At 36.2% G+C, this 7,822-nt stretch overlaps 1 pseudogene; it reads right to left on the reverse strand.

The window, feature by feature from the left end:
• Window positions 1-4,350: 4,350 nt before the first annotated feature.
• On the reverse strand, window positions 4,351-6,079 carry LOC149158184 (glycosyltransferase family 92 protein At1g27200 pseudogene; annotated as a pseudogene).
• Window positions 6,080-7,822: the final 1,743 nt, after the last annotated feature.

The raw sequence follows: 7,822 nt of genomic DNA on the forward strand, positions 1-7,822 counted from the left end.
GGTACTAATTGTTTTGCTTTTGGAACATATTAGACACTCTGTGTAAATTTCAAGTGAACGTAAACTCTTTTTATAAGACTTCTGGAAAGCATGGAAACCAAAGAGAAAGTAGTAAAGGTTAAGTTATGATATGGTTTTGAGTGGATAACTTCCATTAAATAATACAGATGACTAGTGATTTTCTCTCGACGAGTTATGTCCTGTCCATACAAAGTATGTGGGATTTGATTAGTATAGATTCAGATTACTGGTTTTCTCCTGTTCCCTGTTTGAATGGTTTGCTCCGAATTAGTTTAATTATGCTGTAGGGGTTGCTGTAATGGTGGTTTATATTTTTGTTTGAATGTTTTGTTCTGAATTAGTTTTTTATTTTTGTTTGGATGTTTTGTTCTAAATTAGTTTAATTATGTTCAGGAATTTTGATTCTTAAATAAATGAGTGGACACAGTTTGATTTTAAAAGAATATTTTTCTTTTAATAGATTTTTAGAAGAAAAATGCTGACTTTTATATATATAATTAAAAGTTTATTAGTGAGAACATATCAGAAAAGACTGATTGGCCAAACAGAGAATAAGATGTGCACCAATACATACAACTGAGAGAAGATAGACATATCAATATACAAACATGCATACTTGTATGTCTGAATATAACATCTGGTTTAGTCAATCCTTAAAACACAAATCCAAAAATGCAAAAACAGAGCAAAAAACTGTGGCATCTGTCAGCCCATCAGAATGCTGGCTAAGTAAAACAGGATCCATTTTTATGGCAAGTTGATCTCGCTTTCCTCTCTAATGAGATGATCTATTATTAGTTTGTAATACATGATACCATATTGTCCTTGTAGACCCCCATTAGACAGTCTGTCTGCATCCTTGTTGTCCTCTCTGTATACATGTGCCATGGAGTAGGAAGAGAGAGAGGCCAGCACATGTTTAATCCTGTTAATCCATCCAGTTAATAGAGGTGGGTGGAATGCAGAGTGTCCCTGTATTTCTGCTATGGAGGTTTTGGAATCTCCATAAACTTAATAGAGGTAGGTCAAATGCAGAGTGTCCCTGGAAGTTTTGAATCTAAATGTTGACGATATGCAGATGTTTCTATTTGGCAAACAAAACAACCCAAAATGCCATGATTTCACCTCTTATATTAGTGCCAAAACCTCCATTTAAATATTTAAATGATGTCAAATACATCATCTAAATATTTAAATAATTTTTCAATTTCATTTCCATATCTAAATATTTAAATAGAGGATTTCAAAGATTTATATATATACAAGAAACTCCCGGAATTTAGAATGTAGCTTTACCCCGTTATGGATAAAAGTTATCTAATATCTTTAATAGGAAAGGAAATGAAGGGAAACATTGATTTCGAAATTACATTAATCATATCTAAATAGTGTTTGCATTGGGTTAGGGCTGTGATGGTTGGTTTAGCTGTCTTACCCAATGTAATTTTATCAATTATAATAAAATGTTTATTTATATATATTAAATAAATTTTATAATTTATTAAAAATTTAAGATAATATTAAAGTTTTAGATATAACAAGTTTAAAATAATATTTAAATAAATAAAAATTTTATTTTTTATATATGTAATTATTTATTTATAAAATATGTATCATTTATTTATAAAGTATTTATTATTATGTATTTAAATAAGTTTTTTTTGGTTATTTGTTTTATTTTAATTCTTCAGTAAGATATTTAAATAAGTTTACACTTATGATGTATATTAATCATATTTATTAATGTTATTGTGTTAATATATGTTTATTGGATTCTTCGGATCATTTATTTAATATATTTTTACACCGTAAGGCGTTTCCCTTTGAAAGGAATAGCCCCAGCCGACTCCGTGTCTTATTGTTGACCGACCGTCGATTTATGGTGTTAGACGATTAAACAAAATTTGATCGTTGATCGTAGGAAGCCGAATGATTAAAAGCAGTTTAGTTGATCGTTGGAAGCCGAACGATTAAAATCAGTTCTCCTGTCATTCTCCTGTTGTATTCCTTCTGCCCTTGCGAGCTGCTTAGTTTATTCCTTGTTAAGTTCATTATTTTGACCTTTTACGCGCCGTCTCATTCGCCCAATCTCAGGTTCTCGCTCACTAATTTTTGGTTCAAAGGTTTTATCAGAGCTTTCCACGGCTGTTTGTAGGGAATTTCAAGTTCTCAGGGCGGAATTCGACCTCTCTGTTATCCACCAGGTTGGCATTAACTAACCCTTTACCCACATTTTTTGGATCTACAAAAAGCCTGTTTAAATTTCTGTATCTCAATTGATCACGGTAGAACAGATTCCTTCATTTTATATATTTAATCAGGCTTTACGGGGATTACTTCTGGGTTTATCGTTATTTTGTTTTAAATGCTAGTCCCCGTTATCTGGGTAAAAATACTGTATCGTTTAATTGCAATTTATGGATGGATTTGATTTGAAAAGCTCGACAGTGTCCTCCACCCTGCACGCTCTGTAAAGCGCTTTGATGAAAGAACTGAAAATACATATGTGCTTTCACTCCTTCAAATGCTTTGAATGCATAACCCCTTTTACCTATTTCACACTGACAGTAAATGACAATGTTTGCTTCAATCATAGATCAACGCTGATTCATGTTGATTCTGTCTTAAAAAAGAAAAAGAAAAAAACGCACCATCATATATTAATGAAACAGACATGGTTACAGAGCATGGTTTTAAAAACCCCGATGCAGAGAAAGAAAGACGTTAGATCCAGTGATAAATCTGCGCAATATACATCAAGAACATCAACATTATCAGAAAATACCCAGAGGCAAGAGGTTTATCCAGAGCAGGAGAAAAACAATAACCAGCACCACAAAACAGAAATGAAAAAGACTACCAAAATCAAATATCAGAAAACATTAGCTTGAGAGAGCCCCGTCATACAAAAATTAGGGCCACAAAGCAGGATGCCCATCACAGAAACGGATCTGGAGAGGAGCTAGAAAGCAATTTGGCCCGATCGAATAAGAGAGTCTACGGAGAATTCCTGAAAGTAGATTGAGCCAGGAAGGGAAGAAACTCCTCTTTATGACAATTTATCAGCTTCCTTGTTATGCTCACAATTTATGTGCGAGACGGAGATCAGACGGAAAGATTGAGACAGATTCTGGATCATCTGCTGCCAAGAGATGAGATTCAGAGTCTGGAGATTGCAACAGCTCTTGGCCCAGGCGATTATAACTCTAGAGTCCCCATCTATGTTAGTCAAACCAATCCAGGGTCCTTAAAAAAGGACTGAGGACATGAGAGTGGGGATGGATTGAGCTCGACTACCTCTAAACTCTAATTTAATGGAAGCTTATTGATCTCTCAAGCGTATATTGTTTTGTCATGGTGAAATTTGTGGAAACCAAACTTCCCACTTATCTCTTAAACCTCACAATCATTAAACTACACATACTTATTAAACTACCCCCAAAAAAAAAAACCTTTAAACCTAAAAAACAAAAACCTCAAGCTTACGGGTCCTTAGGAAGCTAATGTGATGAGCCTGGTTTACCTCAAGCTTACGGGTCCTAAGGAAGCTGTTGCAACGAGCCTGGTTTAATTACCCGCCATTCTTTTCTTATCGAGATTGCAGATTCAGATTATTTTGGAAATATGAAATACCATCCCTTATTGTCAAAATTTCAGAATATTTCTGAATCTGCAATTCCATTACACTCAAATTTAAGTCCCAGATAATTGAAATTTGTTGGAACTAGTCATACTCGAAGAAGACCTTACGCATGACAGGTTGAAACCCACGACCACACTGACAGGACCGTCTAGAACTGCAACGAGTATAATACAACATTGAAGACTTCAGATCCAATTATATGGATTTCGAATTCATTCGGGTCAACAGAAAAATTAAAACAAATATTAAATTTATTTTTAAAATAATTACGGGGATTACTTCTGGGTTTATCGTTATTTTGTTTTAAATGCTAGTCCCCGTTATCTGGGTAAAAATACTGTATCGTTTAATTGCAATTTATGGATGGATTTGAATCATTGGCCCTTATTTCCTTTCTTTGGGTTCAGATCATTCAAGCCTTTAGTTCGCTTGACCAGGATGCCTCAAATTCAGTACTCAGATAAATACACTGATGATACTTATGAATACAGGGTTGTAACTCAGAGCTTGCGCTATTTTTTTTGTTAAATAAAATATTTGTTTTTCTTTTTGGCTAGATGGTGGACTTTCATATCCACTCAATGAACCGCATACTACATCTATCATTGACAACCTCCTATTGATTTAACCCTATACATACATACAATTGCAGTTGCCCTTCATTGCCACTGTAATTTGGAGCCTGGTTATTTATTATTCAAAGAAAACGCTCTACCTGTAAACTCCTTCAATGCACTGTCATTCACATGGCAGAACATATTCTCCCATTCATGGGGTTTGATGGCCCTGTTGCCAAGGCCTGGAGCTCGATCTTGGGACACAACATTCCTAGACTCTTTCCAATCCACGACATATGCAGACACCCTCCTCCGAAACTTAGCCTTGAATTCACTCCAAGCCTGGTACTTGTAGTGATTGATCACTGTCCTCTGGGCCTTCACATACACTGTTCTGTATGCCTTCTTCAACTGAAAGCGGTGTATTACATTGAGCAACTTAGGAGAGGCAGCTTCCAAAAGAAGTATGGATTTGTAGCGCTTCAGCTTCCTTTCCCTGCAAGTGTACCCTTGAGTAACCCCTCTCTGCGGGTGCTCCCGGAGGCCCGAGGGTCCAAAATTTCTGCATCTCAAAGAAATTTGCCCTGTCAATGCAGCCCCTGGTTTACTAAGATTTATTACTAATCGCCTCAGAGCTGCTTTTGATGCAATATTCTTTAATGGGTACCCAATATTGGCATTGGCCTTGAGTTGCTTTAGCCATGAAGGAGAAAATACAAACTCGTCAACGTCAGTGTACATCATCCATTGACACTTCTGTTTGGCCATGAGAGCACAGTGTGAGAATCCAGATTCCTGTGTCTTGGCCCATGGCCATGGATGCCTGCTTACCTTGTAATTTTCTGACAGTAACCCTTCAACAGTTTCTGCCAAATCGTCCTCACTGTTGTTATCGTGCAGATAGAAGTGTTCCACACCCATATGAGAATGGTAGATAACCCATTCTCTTATGTATTTTGCAACGTTGAACACCATGGTGCAGGCACAGAGTAGTCTCATTTTCTGTGCATTATCTTGAGTACTACTTTTGCTTGAATGATGAGATGGCGGGATTTCATAATAAGCGACGGAAGGAATGGATTTCCCATGGATTCGGAGAATGATTTCGGAGGCAATGAGCTGATAACGAACTGATTCATTGGGATGCTCGCATCTAAAGACTTCTTGTCCAGAGTGTGACCATAGTTTCAATGGTATTGTTGAATATGCAGCGTAGATATTTGGTTTCAATGTTTAGTCCTTGTCTATTGTTAATCCCTTTGGCAAATACAACAATATCCCTCTCTGTGGCCAAGCTCTCATATACCATATGATCCCATTTGATGGGTCTGGAATGATCAAAGTAACCCAATTTTGCTGTGGTGATCTCTGGTAAATCTGAGCTATAATTAGCTGTGTCCACTAGGGCAACTGATGTTGCAGACCAGTGGGTTGCAGGGGGAGGAGCCTGGCATTTGAATGTAGCTTGTGGTTGGGTAGAATATCCAAATTGTAAATACTCGATGGCATTCACTGGTGTATGGATTTGTTGCGAGAATGAACAACTGGGGGATGATATGTGGGATATCAGATTGGAGTTTGCAGAAGATAGGCGTACTAAGAAGAGGACTTCCTCAGGAAGAAATACAATGTCTTGGATGAAGGAACTCCTGTTGGTTTGATTGGTTTGCAACAAGGGAAAGCTCTTTGTGAATTTTGCAGCCTATGGTTTATACAGATTGGGTTCTTTCTCCATTAAGCTTTCTTGCAGGCTTCCATATTGAAAAAAAGAAACATTTCTTGACCATGTCTTGGTATTAACCCAGTATGATTTAACTGCAGAGCCAAGAACAAAGTATCTATTAGCTACAAAATCCATTCTGCTATTCAACATTTTACAGACGTCTATGCATCAAGAATTAATGCCCCGAAAAATGGGGCTCTGCAACAACCTTGTAAAAATGAGGGTAATAAGTTGTTTCTGGCTGTCTACATCAACATATGCAGCTAAACAAAGCCACCGAAATTCATATTTTACTTGTTCAGGATTGTACTGTATAGATCAACATTCAAGAAGATAGTAATTATATATACCTTGGAAGATGAGATCTTGGTCATGTACTCACTTTCTGTCTTTTTCTATGGAATAAATGTATGCTTAATAATCAACACTATCAAACCGTCTTAGTGATGTCTATCATGAATTTACATGTATTCTTAGTCGTAGAATAGGCCTTAAGCCAAGGGCAGACCCTGCATCCAATTTTGTGCTTTTCATTCTTTGTTGGACAAGCCTTTGTTTTTAGACCTGCTTGATTTCTATTAAGTGAAAATAAGAACCTCACAGTCAATATATAAAAGGATGTAATGTCAAATATCTTAATAAAATTGAAGAAATCGTTGCCCATGATATCTGGAATTTATTAAGAAATTTTCTTTTGCTGAGCTAAAGGATCGACGACTGTTCCAATCCTGCAATCATATCTGTTAACCTCAAAATCTCCTTATAAGATGTATTCGAAATTCTCTGTCATCATGGCCCTCCACCCAAGACAACCTATTGATGTTTATATTGAAGGTTTTCCATGAATTTATGTAGGTCCCTTTAAAGTTAGAATGCCAGGTAATTAAATAAATGTAGAGAAGGAGACGATGTGTCCACGTTGTTCTTACATTGCAAATAATTTCTTGGAAGTTTGGACATATATTAAATAAATGCCCGATAACTGCTTTTGGTCAGTTACAATCAGATGCATATCAAAGTTTCTTTGAGATAATGCATATTAAAGTTTCTTTGAGATATTTATAGTTTTATCTTAGAGTGTGGGTATGCTTGATTGCTAGCTATCTAGGTGGTGAGTTGAATATCTGTAATTAGAGTTTTATTTAACCCAAATGGATTATTTTGATGATTGGGCATTATGTGTCATCTCCAGACATGTGGTTCTCCTTTCGGAAACTGCCAGATTGCTTCCCAAGAACTGACTTCTCAATGAAGTAAGCACTGCATTTTTGTTCTCAAATGATATTTTCAATGCAAATGCATATGTTCTGCCAACTTCCCTATGTGGTAATGAGCACCTAGTTTGTTTTCAAATGCCATTTTTAATGCAAATGCATCTGTTTTGCCAACTTCCCAATGTGTAATCAGCACCTAATTTCTTTTCAAATTCCATTTTTAATGCGACAGAGAACAAACTTACTCCAAACACTTAAGCGATAAAAGCAACACAAGATTTCAAGTATTCAAACCGTGTTAATGATGCCTGTCATGAATTAACATGTATTCTTAGTCGTGGAATAGACCTTAAGCCAGGGGCAGACCCTGCATCCAATTTTGATCTTTTCATTCTTTGTTGGACAAGCCTTTGGTTTTAGACCTGCTTGATTTTTGTCAAGTGAAAATAAGAACCTCACAGTCAGTATATATAAGGATGTAATGTCAAATATCTTAATAAAATTGAAGGAATCATTGCCCATGATATCTGGAATTTATTAAGAAATTTGCTTTTGCCGAGCTGAAGGATCGACGACCGTTCCAATCCCACAATCATATTTAACTTCAAAATCTCCTTATAAGATGTATTTGAAATTCTTTGTCATGATGGCCCTCCACCCAAGA

Source organism: Pinus tabuliformis, chromosome 5_2 (genome assembly GCF_031772625.1).
Source record: "Pinus tabuliformis cultivar Carrire ecotype Pingquan chromosome 5_2, CPIR1, whole genome shotgun sequence".
Classification (NCBI taxonomy): Eukaryota; Viridiplantae; Streptophyta; class Pinopsida; order Pinales; family Pinaceae; genus Pinus; species Pinus tabuliformis.